The sequence below is a fragment of the Hoplias malabaricus genome, chromosome 15, assembly GCF_029633855.1.
Source record: "Hoplias malabaricus isolate fHopMal1 chromosome 15, fHopMal1.hap1, whole genome shotgun sequence".
Taxonomy (NCBI): Eukaryota; Metazoa; Chordata; class Actinopteri; order Characiformes; family Erythrinidae; genus Hoplias; species Hoplias malabaricus.
In genome coordinates, this window is record NC_089814.1 from 25,786,107 (window position 1) to 25,805,914 (window position 19,808).

The 19,808-nt window shown below is 40.6% G+C and overlaps 1 protein-coding gene across 2 annotated transcripts in view; it reads right to left on the reverse strand.

The window, feature by feature from the left end:
- The window catches only part of klf8 (Kruppel like factor 8), a 51,417-nt gene that overhangs the window by 30,202 nt on the left and 1,407 nt on the right, over positions 1 to 19,808 (reverse strand). The window lies entirely within an intron of this gene.

Consider the following 19,808-nt stretch of genomic DNA (forward strand, 5'->3'; position numbering starts at 1 on the left):
TAGTTTTCATGCATTGAACCTAAGAGGGGGTAAGGGACACAATATATGAAGATGCTGAGGAGTTGTTACGAAGCTGTAAAAAGAAAAAGAAAAAAAAGGAATGAGGACATAAGGAATCTAAAGTTGAAAACAGAATGTTACCTTCTACAAGCTATTTGAGAAAAATGCAGACGTCCTGGCTAAAAAAACCTAGGCCTTGAGTCTGGGAGTGAGTGAAGAGAAAGAGACAGAGAGAGCAAACGAAACAGGAGCAGGGAGGAGTAGTCAGCAATCCTGTGTAGCCTCCCTCTCTCTCTCTCTCTCTCTCTGTACAGCACAGTCACACCCTGTTCTTTAAGGACAAGGAAGAGGCGGGCCAGAGAGAGAGAGAGAGAGAGAGAGAGAGAGAGAGAAATGTGGTAATGTTTAAGCATGGGGGTGCATGCCTGGGGTCATGTGACCCAGCTGCAGTAGATTCCACACAGAGGTGTGGTCCCCAATCAGCTGGGGTGTGGCTGCACTCAGTGTGTCCCTCCCCCTTACCTCACTCACTCTCTCTCTCTCTCTCACACACACACACGCGCACACGCGCACACACGCACACACGCACACAGAAAGACAAACAGACAGTCACACTCATTACTAATACTCATTAAAACACCCTGGGTTTTCCCCCACTATTCTGAGAGACATTAAGGTTGCGTTCACATTACAAGTCTCATTCATCAATTCGGATTTTTTTTTTGCTCAGATCAGATTTGGCCCACAGTCTTTGTAGTGTACAAAATAGGTCACAAACTCTTTCTGCCCTCATGTGCATTGTATGTCAAATTACCTTCAATAATTATGTACAATCTTCACATGTTCAAACTAGTGCCCCCCGAACGTTTGTAGTACTTTAAGTTTTATAATCTGTGAAGTGCACTATTTAGGGAGTTTGCTGCTATTTGAGATGCAGCTTGAGCCTCCACTCTTGTTGTTATGCCATGATGCCGGTGCTGGCTGACAGCTCTAGGCACATGCGTACAGGCAAAAACATATGATATCCAATCTGACGGTTCACATTTCGGTCACATGCTCACAAATCCGATACATATTGAAATATGAGCACATACGAAAGTGACTTAAAACTGATTTGACATGTCCACACAGCCCTGAAAAGATCAGATTTGAGTCACTTCAGCCTATTAGTGTGAACATAGCCTAAGAGGTTACCAATCACTCCACAGCCAACAGTTTTTCCCCCACTTTTTTTATAACTACACATTAACCATCCCATTCCACCTGCAGCATTTAAACTCCGCCCATTCATACTGAAGTTATAAAGATTGTTTCAGCCCTGACAGCTCAGCTAGACATGACTGAGGCACAATACAGTGAAAGGCATGATAACAACACAGGCTTCACCAATTCAGTGGTGAAAAAGAAAGTCATTAAAAGAAATCACTAATGACAATAAATTAAGTTTTTTTTAATAAACCCATACAAACATCGTCAGGGATTATAAAACTCATGAATAATATAGGAGATGGACCCTCACAAGACCCCCTGGTTAATGAAAGGCTGACATGAGCAGTGTAATTGAAGTATGCATGATGAAATTATTGGACAGGAGAGGTATGTTCTATTAGACAAGCTTTTAAATCTGTTTCAACCTCTTTTTAAAAATAGCAGGAGGTCATGAGTGATTTTGCATATGTGCTTTTAAAGTTTAAGAAAAACAGAAGCCTGTACTTCTCCAGAGACCAACCTATTCCTGAGTGAGTGAGAGTATATCTGTGATTGAAATAGCCAGAGTCTAAGATTGTGTGTGTGTGTGTGTGCGCGTTAGAACTCTCCAGGGAGCTGCACTGTGGGTAGTTTAAGGAATAAAAGAGGGTGGGGTGGGTGTGACTCCAAGCCCTCTACACCCCAGCAGGAAGTTACAGAGTTGGGGGTGGGGGTGCTTACTATAGAGAATGGACATGGACGGGATTATTGTCAATGGGAAGTAGAGAAGGAGTGAATAAGAAATGATAAGGAGAGAGAGAGAGAGAGAGAGAGAGAGAGAGAGAGAGAGAGAGAGAGAGAGAGAGAGTAGGAAGGAGAGAGAGAGAGATAGTGAGAGAGAGAAAGAGAGAGTAGGAAAGAGAGAAAGAGAGAGAGAGAGAGAGAAGAAAAGTGAGTACAATTTGGGTCATGGCTTCCTCGCTTCACTCAGTCCCTCCCAGTCCCTCCCAAACCCCCATGGCAGTAAGCCCCTACCCCAGTGGAGCATGGGTAGCGAATGAGCGCCTGGGAGAGCAATGCTTACCACACACACACACACACCCCCTTCTGGTCTAATTCTCACTCCTTCCCACACAAACACACAGACTATTTGTGCTAGAGACTACAGCTGGGTGGCATTAATAAAACTCATAATAATCATAATCAAAATTTGAGTAGGGTATTATATTGAACTAGAGCTGGACGATATGGCCAAATTCTTTTTAATCACAATATATTTCTTAATTTCGGCCGATAAAATATAATGTCGATATCGAGATGATCAAGTACAAACCAGAAATGTATTTTTTAACTAACTGAACGTCAGTCAGTGAGAGACGCTGTAAATAATGTACAGCTAGGCCCTGAATATTTGTCTATATGGATAACCGTCCGTTGTGTAAGTATTTGAAATCTGCACCGGAATTGGTTTGAGACTGGACCAAGACCACCCCCACTCTTGTACGGTTGTTTTGGTCAGAATCTGACTGTGATTACTTCTTTCACACCTGCCCAAACGAACCACACCAAGGGTGAAAATTAACCAGTGTCTGATTCAACCAGACTAAAAAGTTCAAGTGTGAACACCCGAACAGGCTTAGGGGCGCTCCCCATCTGTCGCTGGCTCAGGCACGGCTGAGAAACAGCATCAGGAGGCACTTGGATGGTGGAGAGACCTCCAAACATTGAAAAGCTTGAAAAGAGATGAGGATGTTAAAACAGACCAGAATTGCTACAACACAACTAAATAGCTCAAGTTACACGTGTTTCTGTGCTAATTCCAGCATTGAATACTAAAAGACAATTTAAACTACAACTATGAACTAGGTACAGCTGGCTTCTTTCTCAAATCACCATTCCACCTTAAAATATGTGGAGCTTCTGAATGAACACAAACCTTTGGGGAGGGGGGGGGGGGGTGTTTGTTCTGCTGCAAAAACAGTAGGTCTTGAGAATAATCTACATTGCTTTTAATGAAGCACTGAAAAATCAAAGCGATGATTACATCATGTCTCTTACACTTTTGCTCTTTGCTTCATGGGACCTGACAGAAAGCTAGGAAGGATGACTTAACCAGAACTATCTGGGCAAACAGCACAAATTCAGCAAAGCTTTCAGCTTCAAGATGTTCAAACGAATATTCCATTACAACTACAATATAAAAGACTGTATGACTAACGTATGTGGCTTTCTGCACTGGCAATAGAGAAAGGGAATCTGGGAGTACCCATAATGCCACAACAGATTTCTAAAGTATGGAGTGCAACTGTCCACACCATAGCCTGAAGATGCATAGTGTGTCATATGCATATTAAATACTAATCCAGATCTGAAATAGGGCCTGGATCCTTACAACGATGGTTTTAAACCTACAGTTTTACATAGGTGCATTATCACAATAACTGCTTTATTACAAAGGCTCTCATTCACTCAGTAAACGCTGGGTTATAACGATATGTGCAGCAAAGAACACTTAGATCATGATAAAATAAGAATGTACTATATTCTGTATATCACGGTGTAAATTTTGTAATTTAGGACACGGCACCTCTCTTGAAGGTTAACAATCTTTGGTCAGAATAAGGACATTTGAACATACAATAAACTAGGAAAAGGTCAACATTCTTAGTGCCCACGTTGGGAGTGAAGCAGGACTCCTCTCGTTCTTGATGTTGAGCCCACCACACCACCGCTGATTTTGGTGAGTCAATACAGCATTGTAAGTTTTGAAGGGAACTCTGATGCCCAATGTCACATGACTTTTTATGTCCCACAAGGACTGGTCCAAAAAACCATCAGGGGCTTTCCAGTCTTGAAAACCCCCACTTCAGCAAAATCAGCAAAGACAATAGTGCACCTAGGGCTGGAAGATATGGCCAACATTTATATCACAATATATTTTTTATTTTTGGTTGATATAAAATATCAGTATGAACAGTATAAAATTCCAAGAAAGCACAAGAAACATGATACTACTATCAAGCATAAACCCTTTGACTTATTATATAATTATTATATAATATTATATAATATTGACAATATTAATATTTTTATACTAAATTTTAAATTGAGTGTCAATGTGACAACAGTGCCCCGTAAATGATGTCAGTCAGTGACAGATTTTGTAAATAATATAAACTGAAAAAATATATATATATATGAATAATTGCACCTTTGTCAATAAGGTTGTTATTCTGTCCAATGAGGTTTCCAATGACACAGAAGGTCTAGAAGGCTTAATGAAACTACAAGAGACTAAACATGTAACACACAAGGCCCTGAGTGAGCGAGTGTCAACTCCGAAGGGCGCAGTATGTGTGTGTTCAAAGCAGCACATTGCACAATCACGTAACCTGAGCCGGCAAGTGTGCTTCACCCCGACTTGGGCCTCGAGTGGACCAACACCCCGCCCCCCCGCCCCCCCACCCCACCCACCCACACACACTGGGGGTAGACGCCAATGCGCTAGGGCTAGGCTGCTTTCAGAGCTGTGTGAGTTAGCTACAGACAGGAGGGGAAAAGGGGGGCTTCTCAGCCTCTCCCCCTATACCAAGTTTCCGTTATGCCTCAGAGTACACAAGTCAAACCTTTGCCCAAATTCCAGCGCAAGAGCCCCCTCTCATAGGCCCCTCCCACTGTCCTGGATTGTCGGATGGAGGTGTGTGGAGGTGGGAGGGAGAATAAGAGTGGCAGGTTTGACGTGAGGGGCAGGGCAGGGTAAGATGGAGGTCAACAATTCAGCTCCTCCCCAAGTCAATGCCAGTGGAAAACAGGGTGGGGGTGCTGGTCTGATAGAAGAGGACAACAAGGAGACCGAGCACACACTGACAAATGTAGACTGCAAACAAACAGTGGATTCATAGCTTGTCCAAAGGGAGTGTCCAGAGTTTACGCAGGTCATTTTGTCACTCTCCGTACAGCAGTCACACAGGAACATGCATAGATGCACTTCAACACTCAAGTCCTGTTTAATCAAAAAACATGTTGTTGTCCAAAAACAAACACAAAAACACATCTTCAGTTGTGTGGATTTTCAGTTTGCTAAATCATTTGAACACAGCTGTCCTTCACACTGTGTGTGACAATTTAGAAATCAACTGTGTCATAAAATTACAGGCTGAATCACATACTGTTTCACTGAACTCAACATTATCTGACGATTTTAATCCTGTCCGGATGCAAATCTCTGCATTTTAGCAGACAGATCTCAACTCAAATTGAATGAAATAGAAGGTTGGGCACTGCTGGGCACCATATTTAGCCTCTGAGCACGCCATTTCTTAGATACTTCCAGAGAAGCAAAACAATGCCTAAATGGATAGGGCTGAAACGATTATTTGGGTAGCTCAAATAATTAGATTACAAAAATTTTAGTTAATGTGCCCAAAGTCCATCTGTTTTAGATGTCTCTGCCATCGTATAACTCCCATATTGTAGACTACCACACAGCCCCAATATCGTTTTACAAAGACTGTTATAACTGACGCGCATGTCAAAGATTTAAGGCGGTGTGAATTATTTTGCTCTCTATGGCAATGGTGGAAGATAACGGTGTGCATAAAAGGCAGAGAATGTCTAAATTGTGAGTACTTCGTCAATGCTGAACCAAAAGCAATCAGCGTTCACACACACACACACACACACACTGTTACATCCCAAAACACACCTTCCCCATACATAAGGTAGTAATAGTAAATGCAACAGATGGACAAATTAATTTATGACTGTATGAATAGCCACTTTAAGAGGCCTTTCATTTTGCATAACACACTATTGATATGGTTGTTTTAAAAACACAAAAGTATGATTTATTGGATTACGCGATTAATCGATGGAGGGAAAAAAAAAAAAAAACAAAACAAAAAAAATCCAATAGTTGCAGTCCAATGTAGAAGTTACAGCATTATCAAAATAAGGGGAAAAGTTTATAAGGGGTTAAGTTTATATTTATATTATACAACTAGAACTAGAAACTTGCTCGTGATCATGTGGCAATTTGATATAATTCAGGAACTAAAAACTCGAACATCCTCTAGTTTTTCATCGCTGTCCAATCTAATTTGTTAAGTCCTCATTTGAACCTTGAATTCCCAGCCACATCATCACAAAAGTCACTGACATCACTGAAAGAAGCTTATTCACCTGTTGACACAGAATAACTAGGGTAATTACTAAGTAAGTTTAGTCCTCTTCAATTAGCAAGTCAAAATATGCTAATGGTGTGAATGAGTAGACGTTCCTCAAGCTGCAGGTCAAGCCAGGTGAGCCAAACAAAGCGCTCCATTAGATGAAACCCCACATTTGGGCCAAGGGAACAAAAACTGAGCCGTCAGGAAACCAAACACCTTGTCAGTTTTAAAAAGGCTAATAACTATTGTAGTCTATATTAAGCACATAAGAACATTAGGAGCTCTTGTAGCTTCAAATTAAGTGTTGCATGCAAAGCCTTATGAGTGAAACTTGAACTGACCTCAAGGACGCCACTGACTGACAAGTAAACTTATTTTTGTCATTGCTTTCTCCAGCGCTGTCCCTCTAACAGTGTAACCAAATAAGGTGCAGACGGAGTTGGGACTGCTGAGGAAATTTGGGAAATTTGTCTTACAATGTGGAGCGAGAGTGCAGGACAGTGCACACGTACTATTAATACTGGGATTGACGTTAAGCAAGTAGTCCCCCTGATGGTGGGGGGTGTTGGGGGTTTGCCTGGATGCGCATAAGTGTTCTTGTTGTTTAAATATGTCAGGACAGTGTAATTTTAATGCAGGCTGTTAGGCCCTGGGGCACATCTTGTTCTGTGTACCAGTCAGCGCTGTCGCTGGGTCCCTCTATGTGGCCAACGCAGCGGTCCAAGAGAAAGAGGGAGAGGGAGAGTGAGAGAGAGAGAGAATATACACATGTAAGGTCACAGCTGTGTGGTGTGTGTGTGAGAGAGAGAGGGAAGGAGGGAGGAAGGAGAAGAGGGGGATGTGTAGGCAGAGGGGTTAGTGACACACACACACACACACACACACACACACACACACACACACACACACACACACAGGGCTGCGGAGCAAAGACTCTCTCCATCACTGGCTTTTTGCTTTACTCCCTTAAAAGGTACAAGCCCCTGAACACCACTCTTTTGCCCTCTTATTAGGACCCTCTGTGTATTCTGTCATCATTTAGCTCAACTCTACCATATCTAACTTTATATTTTCGAGCCTTGGCTCCTGGTTACTCTAAAATCTTGGGTCACGTTTAATTTCATCTTATGGGCTGCTGACTAGTTTTTATCAATAATTATGAGGTGGGAAAAATATCTACATGCAGTTTACTTTATATATTGAAAATAGTACATGTATCCTCATAGCCGAATTTCTTTCTGATTCCTTTGTCTGCGTATGTGTGCAAACATAAGACAGAGTGTAGAGCCCTCTCTGACACGTATTCTGAAGTTCTCTTGTCATTCTGTATCTGAAAATTCATTAAGTATCACTCCCCTCCGACCCGTCCTTACCGCAAACACATGTCCAGCTGCTCGGTTCTCTGTCTGTAACGGAGGGACACACGCTGCGTCCAAGAACAGATGCTCGTTTATAAAAAAGCCTCCGTCTCAGCAGCAGTAGAGGTGTGAAACTGTGAAAAAGGTAGCACTGTGTAACATGGACCATTTTTTTAATGATTTCTAAAATTTGCAGGTAAAGTGGATCCATGTTAGGGCTGGGCAATTAATCAAAATCAAACTTCTAATTGACATAATCTTGTCTATATTAATTATTTTTTAACTGTTTTTTTTTTATTCTGTTATGTCCCCACTGTACTGTCCCTTTAAAAACACGCTACCATGCTGTAGTCACGTGATTCTGCCCCTATCTGCCACACGAAAGCAACCTAAACGCAGAGACATGCCAAGCGTCTCGAGCAGCTAGTACCAAATAAAAGCACAACATCTGTGGTCTATTTTGACTTTAATTTTACAACACTGAACGTTAAAGTCAAATGTAAACGCTGAGGAAAAAAGTGTCTCAGCGACAAAAGCACAATTACACACCAAATATAAATAACAAGAGAGGAACAAGCTCCCAGCAACATTAGAAAAAAAATCCCAGCTTTAGTAGTGGAGCATGTTTGCAGTACAAGCCTCATCACTGAACTATGAGGGTAAAAAAAATAAATAAATAATAGTCATTCATCAATCGTAATCGATGTAAAATATACAATTAATCGTGATATTGATTTGTGCTCATATTGCCGCAGTAGGGAGTTTATGTCACATTTTCTGTGATATCATTGACTGTTGCAAAGCTGAAATTAGATTATGGCTAAAATTATGTAAACTCTGAATTGTCCCATTACCTGATTTCCCAAGTGTATGTAAACACGTTGATCGGATTACTCACAAGATCTGATTTTGAGCAGTCATCGGATTATTAAAGTAAATGTACTCAATGTTAAGGAAAGGTGTGAAAGAGGTCCAAAGAGTCTTAACCCCTTAGCATGACCTTTTACACAAGTATTTAACAGAATGCTAATCCTGGATACGTGGTTACAGATAGTGAATGAATGAGTAATCTAAGCTGAAACCCTAATAAGGTTGACACTGCAATTTATCTAGATGAATTTCTGCAAAATTACCAAGGGGGGAGCTAAATGTGTGAATAGAACTGATATGTTATCTGGAAATACACTGACATCTATATGACAGCTGCCAAAGTGGAACAGTGTAGTGGCACTTTTCTTTCTGCTGTTTTATGGTTGTTTGCAAGTGAAAACTCCATGTGAATGCTTTTTGTTCATAAGAACAGCTGCAAATGATTCTCCACTTATGCATGATCAGTACTACTCACAAGAGCTAACAAACAAAACAGTTTTCTTATGATTATTGAGTTTAAGTCAAGTTTGCAGTTTCATTAAAATAAGATCAAGAGGGAAATGAAGGAGTGTTCTACTGCAAGTATGAATCGATGCATCCCAGCAGAACACTTACGTGCAGCCATTGTAAATAAAACATAAAAACATGCAAACATTTCCAAGGTATGACTTCACTTTGATTTCTTAGCAATATCACTGGCTCTATTCACACATTGGCTGAATGGATTCACACAATATCATTTTTAAAAACATTTTCAATATTTCAATATCCATTATTTACAACATCTGTCACTGACTGACATCAGTTTAGTGCACTCAATTTAAAATTTAGCATAAAAATATTAATATTTACAAAGCCAGTATGTTCATGTTTGATGGTAATGTCATGTTTCTTCTTTGTCCTTGGAAGTTTTTGAGTGGATTTAATACTGTTCATAACAATGTCTGGGTTATATCGTATCAACCAAAATTAAGAAATATATCATGATATAAATTTTGGCCATATCGTCCAGCCCTAAGTCTAGGTAATATCCCCTGAAACTTTTACAGACGTTTGTGTTAATGCGTACAGCATGTGGAAAAGTTCTGGGTTACTGTACACGTCTGAAAGGGGCTATCGTGATCTGATCAGTCAAACCACCTTCAGAGGTGGTCAGGAACACTAAACACCTATCAGCTGTAACAATAAAATAATCTTATTTCTTTACACATTTTCCTTGTTATCAGCACTATTTACCATACAGGCAATCCACTATGATGCATCACATCATGTGTAACTGAAGATAAAAGATATATAACCATATCAATATTTTGTCCTACCCCTAGTCATTGCTGAACTGAACAGTCCACTAACAAAAAAATATCTTACCCCACATATGCCCTGTGTGCAGTGTCCTGTGACCACAGATGAAAGTCTAGGAGATGATTAACACAAACTCTACAAACAAGCTACTATCTCTGACTTTGCATCTACTACGTGTACTAACAAGAAAGGTGTGTTTAATAGATTGGTCAGTGAGTGGGTCACTTGTGCCAGCACAGCACACAATATCACACCACCACTACCATGTCAGTGTCACTGCGGGGCTGAGAAAGCTCCACCATCCAAAGCATACCTGCTCTGTGCTAGTCCTGAGCATTGAAGAATAAGGTGAAAAGAAGCTAACACAGCATGCCGAAAACAACTGCTGTTTTCAGTATTAGCGCCGTTTCGTTCTTCAACTTTGTTCCCACTGTTCTCAAGCATTAGCAATACATGCAAACATGGATGTAACAGCCCTTGAAGGCACAATAGCAGGAACTCGCAGTACAATCTTGTCATGATAAAAACACAGCAAGAGACTGATATAACTGTGTGTGGTTCCATCACCAGCCTGATAGAATACGATCAGAAGCATTTGAGGTGCATGAAAATGGCTGGCATATGTTTTGCTGTCCACTCGTGTCACTTGATAGATTAATGACAGTTTTGAACAGGGCCACTAACAGAAATTGGTTTGGGAACAGTTTGTTCCCAGCTGGAAGCAAAGAACAGAATAACCATAAAAGGTGTCTGTGGGCATGCCCAGAAAAAGAAGCTCCAGTAAGAGTTCTGAGCCTTAAATGAATAGTTATCGCACAGTGGAGCAGGACAGGGTTATTAACAGCACTTTATATAAATAAAAGTAAATAAAAAACGTGAATCTGTTCCATCTGTCTGGTTTCTGGGACGGTCTTAAGAAGCTCATAAGATGCATTAGCTACTTTCTCTGCAAATTTTATACAATTATCATATGCATATCACACAGTATGATATGAACCTGCTGTAAACAGTGGATTAACCATGACTCTTTCCTGATTCTTATTGGGTCTGTCCCAAAACCTTGTAAACTGTCTAACTACAGAGCATTTCACGTTATGGAGTGCACACTCCCAACACATATGCTGTCCCAATTCTTAGATACCTCATCATTCTGCCTACAGAGTCTACAGATGTCTTAATCCGGCCGAATTTTAAGGCAGCATCAAACCCTTCCTCAGCCGAGAAGGCAATCCCATGATGCAACACCCAAACAACAGAACAATTCCTGTCTACTACGCTCTTCTCCCAGAGCAAAAAATAATAAGAATCAAGATAAAAACAAGAAGATTACAATCCACCATGTTGTAACAGCAAGGCAATGCTAGCCACAGAGGTTTAACAAATAAAAAATAAAAACACCTGTTGCATGACTCATGTGGACAGACGACCATTAGAATGCTACCTACTTACACAGCTGTCTATGCAGTCAGCACCTACCTAGGCAGTTCACCAGGTTTTGGAACAGACCGTCTATTTATCTCTGGCTCTTGGGTTGAGTTTAGCCTCAGCAGCACTGGAACTGAGCAACCCCACAATGCTCCCGCTGAGAACATGGTTCCCATCAAAACTGGTGGAAACGTGGGCCGGTTCACTGGGTAGAACCAAGGATCCAAGAGTCCAAATGAACTGGTTCAAGCCAAGTGCCGTGATTTCCCAGCTCATAAACCTAATGCAACTTATTAATGAATCAATTAATAAAACAACATGTAGTTGATTACTCAGGGCAGAGAACCTTACCTTATATGTATGATCCCAACAGATTTTATTGCACTACAGTAGAAGTGAGGGGTGATATAGCTTCTTCTGATTTGTTGCATCATAAGTTTAAAAACACACACACACACACCTTTCACCACACAGGCAGAACTCTGAACAATGTTGTAACAGAGCAGGGTGAGAGGCAACTGCCAAAAGTATAATATTTTAATTACTGTGCAAATATTAGTCCATAGATTCTAGAAATAATCATTTGGTGCATTTGTCTCTACTTGATCTATCCCAGTTATAGCCCATGCATTTTAGTGCATCAAGTCCTCCATATAAATGCCCATGTGTTTATAATGCTGATCTTGCTCTGTGTGTCCACATTACATTCCCTCTGGACTTGCCTTTGAAGCACCTCTGTTGTTCTCCATCTGCACACATCCACGTCTCTGAGTTTAGGACACTTGGCTCCCCCCAGTTTTGATACAGCAGCCTCTTTGATTGCTGGCTGTAGATCTCCCTCTGATCTCTCCTTTGATAGTCTAGCAAAGCCTTTCTCTCACTCTCTCTCCAAACAGCAGGCATGAATACACCACTAAAGGTGAGGTCTTGTCTCTCAGAACTCCACCCTTCCTCTTTACCCGAGTCGTGACCTCTGCTTACTGTGAACAAGGTACAGAAAACATCCAGGAGGAAGATCATACGACAGTCTGGAGGTCCGTTATGTTAAAAAAAGTGATGTAAAATGTTTTTAAGGCAAAAAAGTTCAAGGGTAAAATTCTAAATCCATAGAAATACCAAACAACAAGAAATAGACTTTGCAGTAACAAGAGAAAAATTCATGTTCAACAGATCAGTGAGCATTTTGAAAAGTCAAACTTTAATTGGTTTCCAAATAGGTCTGGGCAATTAATCAAAAATGACATTCAGAACTTCTAATCAACGTAATCTTGTCTATATCAATTATTTTTATTCTGTTATGTCCCAACTGTCTGTTAATGTACTGCCCCTTTAAAACCACGCTACCACGCTGTAGTCACATGATTCTACCCCATCTGCCACATGGAAGAAACCTAAATGCTGAGGCCGACCAAGCAACTCGAGCTGCTCGAAAAACACGGCATCTGTGGTTTGAACGTGTTGTGTTTTGACTTTAATTAAGACGACACTGAAAAAAAAGAAGTCAAATGTAAATGCTGAGAAAAAACAGTTACAGTGACCAAAGCACAATCACACACCAAATATAAAAAGTGCTCAATAAAAAAGAGAGGAACAAGCTCCCAGCCACATTAGAAAAAATATCCCAGCTTTAATAGTGGAGCATATTTACAGTACAAGCCTCGTCACTGAACTATGAAGGTCAAAAATACAATAACAATATAATCATTCATTAATCGTAATCGTGGCAAAATGTACAATTAATCGTAATATTGATTGGTTGCTCAGCACTATTGCCAAACTACAAATATTTGTTCCCAGCTGGAATAGTATTGGCTCTTCAACCCAAACCTTGGGTGTGTTGAGCTAAAAAATTCCAGAAAGAGCAGAAAGCTTCAAATAAAGCATTATTGTAGAATGGAGCTGGACAAGTAATTCACAGCGTGTTATATACAAAAACAAAAGAAATTAAAAACAGGAAAGTGCTCTGTTTGTTTCCTGGGGTTGTGTTCAGGGCAACATGAGGCATGCTGGTTTCCTTTTCTCCTCTGTTCTACTGTTTACAAGCTCAGCAGGACGGCTCAGAACACTGCAACATTTATACACGTGTATAATACATCACTATGATATGTAAACAGTGGATAAACCATGACCCTGTCCTGGCTTTATCTGTTTATCTCTGGTTCTGGCAGTGTATTCAACCACGCTGAAACCGAAGAAACCCACAAGACCTATCCTCGGATCCATCAAATCCAAGGTTCCAAGAATCATAAATGGAACCGATTCAAGAACCAGTTCTTTTGGGGTAAAAGTGCTATAAGATCTAGCAATGGTTAATGCAAGTTGTCTGAATTAAATATTAATGAGAAATTCAAAAATTCTATGTCATCAATCCTCATAATTCTTGCAATCACAATTGTAAATGCAATTAACCATTGACTAAAATCTTTGTGACTGTAACAGGCATAGCCCTAACACACCAAACATACGCCGATACTAATGCAACTGTCAAGATGCAGTGAAGCATTAGCCTACAATGTAATGCAATATATTTATGTCATATCATTAAAATGCTAGGGGCTATACATGATATTGCTGTCAAGACGCTAACTCTAGTGTCATAACGACCCTAATGCTGAGAAACAGGGGTAGAAAGGACTCAGGGGGCTCATGGGGTTATGTTTAATGGTGGCAGTATTTTATTTCACTTTGTCACTTATGCACTAAAATCACATCGACACTCTGGCACAGCACTTGAAAACTTAACAGCCCCCCAGATGACAGCTGGGAGTGAACGCTTTATTGGACACAAATGCTAAGATAAACATACACACACTAAAGACACACACCTAGGAGTGTCTCCCTAATGGCTGGCACAGTCACCACAGCAGAGACAGCAAGCTCTTATCATACCACACCCTGCTGACGCAAAGCTTGCTGCTACTTCCCACAGGCCTCCCGTCCCTCACTCACACACCCACACTCATCTGACGCTTGCTTACTCTGGCCTGCAAGCATTGGGCCCAACAAAAATTCATCTATGGAGAATTTATTCGGCATAGCTCAGCTACAAAAAGGCTTGAAAGGCCTCTGTCTAAATCCTCTGCAAGTAGTCTTCTGTAGCAACTATTCAAACTCTTCCCAGATAGTAAAGACCTCTACATCTCATAGACACTATATTTATCAGCTTGGTTTCTTTTTCGCAAGCCCTTCACCGACTGAGGCGGGTTAGCACCCGAGACAGGAAGGAAGTATTTCTCTCTCACCCTCTCTTTCTCTTCCTCCCCCATCAGAGAATGAGAGAGAAAGAGAGAGAGAGAGAAAGCGAAGTCAACTGATGTCTCTGCAGCAGAACCAGAGAGCACCAGTGAGTGAGCAAATGAGAATGAGAGAGTGAAAGAGAGAAAGAGAGAGGGAGAGAAAACTGGTGATGTCAGCCTTAGAGGCATAGGGGAATTATGCTGCTATTCCCAGAGTGCATACCTGAGTAGACCGTCTATTCTTCCATGAAAGAGGCATTGGACGACTACCATTTTTGGACTTCTTTCAGGATGAAAAGACATTTTAAAAATGTCAAAAACATCAACATTCCAATACGGAATAAATAAAAAAAAAAATCTTTAACATTCCCAATACAATCATTAAAAACAGGGAATGTGTAGCTTAGTAAGAGCACAGCACTATTGCTGGATCCTCAAAATTATTTAGTTCAAATACAAATTACATACATGCTATAAGCCATGTCACATTTGGTGCTTTTGAAAATTTGCACGACTGTAACTGCACAGTTCCACCACCAAACCATGCAAACAACCAGTGCCAATCAACAATCCAGTCCTGCACTGTCATGTCATGCACCACACTTCCACTGCCTCACAGATCAGGTGCTGTTATAATAGATTATGCAACCATAATTCCAGCTATCTTTTTTTTATTATTACTCATAGTTCATAGTATTAAAAGACCATCAAATATTGGTGGGAATCAAATCAAGATGTGGTCTGAATGTATCTTTCCACCCTATTAATATGCACAGCCCTAGTCTTTGGGCCTCTATGTTATGAGGCCTGTGAAAATAACTTGCATTTGCATGAAAAGGCCACACAAACGAGATGAGTATCTAAATTAGCAACTCACTCTGCCTCAAACATTCAGCTGTGTGCTGCTAGCTGCGTCCAACATCAATAGTTGTGCGCACACACATACATATATTCAGACACACCCTCTCCACCCCTGAGCACCCCACCCCACCCCCTCCAACTCCTCTCCTGTTTTTTTTTTCTCATTGCAGCCAGTTTGGCAGAACTGCAGGGGTTGCTATGGGGACGAGATTCTTTCCCTGGTTAATGATTGTGCAGCATTGGTAGGGGGTCATTCTGTCACATCGGCTCTAATCTGGGGAGACATGGACAATATCCTCACAGCCCCCCCATCACACACACACACACACACACACACACACACTCTCACACACTTACTTCTCTAACAGGCTTTCAGTTCTAAAGCCCCCACCCAAGCAAACCTCATCTCCACCCATTCCAACACCAGGGAAAGATGGGGGTATACACTTCCTTTAAAACCACACAACACAGCAAAGTTCCCTTAACATCACACATACTTCCTCCAGCCTGAAGCATGTTTTTGAAACAAAACCAACATGAATGTATGCACATACAAACACACACACACACACACCCCTCCTCAGGCAGCTCCTACAAAGTAAACGCTACAGCCCTTGATCATATCTCCTGCATGTTCATCGCTTCCGCTCTCAGCCACTCTTCGCTCTGTGAGGAACCACAGGCCTGACATGGAGAGACTTTCAAGAAACCAGCATACAAAGAGCTCAGCAACCACCAGTGTTTACTAAGGTTCAGAGAAGAAGGCCAATTAAGCAAGCGTGCGTTTTGATTTTAAGTGGCTTTAATAAAAACACAATTTAGTTACACACAAAAAAAAAATCAACACCACACACCCTGGCTTTGTTTCATCCCACTTAAAAAAAATCTCTTTCAGTTTCAACGTTATTCATTTTTCCTACCTCATACCAATGCTGTTTGCACTTTCTGAAATGACTAGTGCGTTTACCCCAAAGTTGGATCCAGTTATTAAACAAGAGCTCAACATCTAAAGAAGGCTGTAACCTCACCAGTAGGCCTACATGCAGAAACACATGTGCAGACATGTGCACCTGACTTTGTATCCTGAGCATTGTCATCATTGCTATCAAACTTATCATTAGCTATTAACATAGACTTCACGTATGGATGCACAATAATAAAGCACTTAAAGCAGGCCATACACTCAGTAACCAAGGGTTTAACAAGACATCATGAAATTGAGAGATTGTAATGCATTTTGTCACTGGCCAAAGAAAAACATGCATCTCCAAAAATGTTAACTTTACAGAAGAAATAACAGTAAAAGTATTTAATTTCAAGTACTTAGGGCACATTTTTATTGGTCCATTAATAATGAACGTTGTACACAATGTGAAAGACAGCTGCTGTATTCAAGCAGTTTAGTAAAATAAAAATTGACATAAAGGTAGGCACGTATTTCATTGGACAGCGACGACATTTGAAAACATATAGACATTCTTTTAATTGGAGTGCCACTTGAATCAAGTCGCCTTATGTCTCCAGACGACCAACTCCGATCTTCACTATGTACACCAACATAATCAAAACCTATCCTTCACTTTGCTTCACCAAGTTTGATTCAGATCTTCCTGAAGACCCCTTGCACAGAGCAGTCTCTTTACTTGCCAAGTGAACATAGGGTTATGACAAGTTTATAAGGCTGGGGGCATATTCAGCATTGCACACATAATTTTGAGAAGCTATCATGGTGGGAATGATGAGTGAAAGAGGAAGAAAGCACCTCTGCATTTGAGACAAACCACAATGACAAGAAACAGAGTGGAACAGTGCAGCAGAGGTCATGCTGCAAGAGGTAGAACAGGGGGATGCCAAAAATTATCCACAAAATTTCCATCTGTATAACAGAAGAGTAACTCGCCCTTACAAAGTCACAGATCTCAATATCAGATAATGTATTTTACAACAGAATTCTTGATGTATTTCTTTATGCATCTATCAGTCATGCAGGCAAAATGGACCATGAAACATGGGAATGGGAAATTCCTGGTACACAAGATATTTTCCATGGAAAAACATCATTACTTAATTTTCACTATAGAAACCATGTGCAGACTTGTGTGGGCTGGGCACCTTTCAAGTAACAATTGTGTCCTTCTGCAGAACAATAACCTTAGATTTGCAGGTGTAAAAACTCAGCCTAGACTGCACTTTACATGGAAAGGAGGTTTTACACTCGACTATGTGTGAAAACCTTTTATCTTTTATGACTTGGTATTACCAGGCTTGTGATGAGTTTGTGAACACATGAAGCTTTCCCATCAGCCTTCAGTGGAAATGTTAGGAATGGTACAGACAATAAGATGAATACATTAGAAAGATTGATTATATGCAAATTAGCTACCTCTAATTATATTCATTTAAGTGCCCTATGTCTGCAAAAAAAGAACAAAAACCTGGCTAGCTCAGATAGAATATCTGCCCTATGCCACAGCTATGTGGCTGTCATGTAGCTAAACTGCCCGGAGCAGTCTGTTTAGCTACATGAACTAGCATATTAAACCCACCTAAAAAATGTGTTTGCTGTGAAAAATCGATTATGAAATTTGACTAAAATGACCATACACATAAAAAAGACTCTGGAAGTTTCTGGAAAAAAAGTAATAGGCTACAACAGGCAGGCATAAAGGTGTAATTGTATTTAGTCAGGCGATCTATTATGTGTTGAAATACCTCTGTCTACAGATTAGTTGGATCTAGGTGACCGAGTGCTGCAGCAACGCATAGAGAAAACCAGCAAATAAACAAAAAATAAAGTACTATTTTTATAAAATAAAACCTTTTTACACATGGTTCTATAAAAAATATTAATAAGTGGTTTATAACCACAGCATAACATGGAGGTACATTAAACTTTAAAAATGTCTTTCAAGCTTGTGAATCTTGTTGACATATACCAATATTCAGTGAGAGTTTTTAGGAAACCAAATATGATTCTTGTATGACATCACTCCAAGGCATTTTTATTTTTGTCAAAGAACTAAGTCTGATCATAAGTTAAGGGTGTGGTAGAGAGACTGGAACGACATAAACAAAACAAAACAGACTGAGCAAGGGAACAGCAAAAATGAGGGAAACTGCAAGGTGTGGTTTAAAGCTCTCAGTGTGCACCATTACCTCTGTGCGAGAGCATAACCCCGGTCGCACCCAGACTGAGTCGTACAGTACAAATACATGGCACCCAGCTCCTAAATATAGCCATCCACTCTAGGGCTGTGACAGACCTTTACTGTCTGGATGTTTAAAACAGCCTCCTCCTTCCTAACAAGCCTTTCCTAACTATTAGGCCAGCCAAGCACACACTTCGACCCGTGACGCCATCCCTGCATGATGTCTCCCTGACAACACCCAAGGGCTGGGACCAGTGGACGAGCACAGAGTGTTTAACTAGTTTGACCAAAGTTTGTCTACAGTTGTTAATGATTGCCAGCTGTTGGGCACGCCCAGACCCGAACACTCCCAATTCCTCCAATGGTAGCATGTCACTTCAGTCACCACCCTGGCTCCACCAAAGTCAGGTCCTGCTGCAGTGTCTCCACTCACGTCGGACCTGCTTATAGATTACACCCCTGAAGCCAACTTATATTAATAAGGCTAAAGGTGTTGCACTGAGTAAGAAAACAAATACCTGTTTGGTTGTTATGGTACACAGCCCTACTTTTACTGTGATCTGAACAATAGAAGGTGGATTAAGATAAATGTGGATTTGCTAACAACTTGTCATAAAGATATTTATGTCAACATACAAGCCACAAATGCAATGTAATCTGTATTCATTGCTCTAAATCACACATATGAATGAGTGGTTAATCCACTACTGCAGCAAGCCTACAACAACTGAACAATCCAATGTCTTGCAGCAAGCCTCCTAAGGCCTGATGGTGTAGCTCAAGTACAGTGACCTCAACAATTAACTGAGCAGTACAACTCCATACAGGGTCCAAAAATGCTATTTTGCAGGATAACTTATCCTCCAACAACTAAAAAACAGGAAATGAGGAGACAGGTAGCTACTCGCTTTCACTTTAGGAAGTCTGTGTTGTAGGTTTAAAGCCAAAAAAAGGCACCACATAAATGTGAAGGGCCAACTTCATCAAGCTTAAACATACACTCTTAACAAGAAGGTTTATATGTACTACTGGAAAGGGTTTTTTCACATGTAACAGAATTGGAACAATTTTAAAAGGGTTCTTTAAAAGAACCCTAAATCATAGGGAAGGTTAATTTGTTCAGGCAAATAACCAATTTAACAGTCAGAATGTTCTTTTAGTATTCCCAGTTCCCATATAAACCCCTGAACACTTTTTTTTATATACAGTACAGCAAAAACAGATAAGTTACAGCAACAAACACACACACAC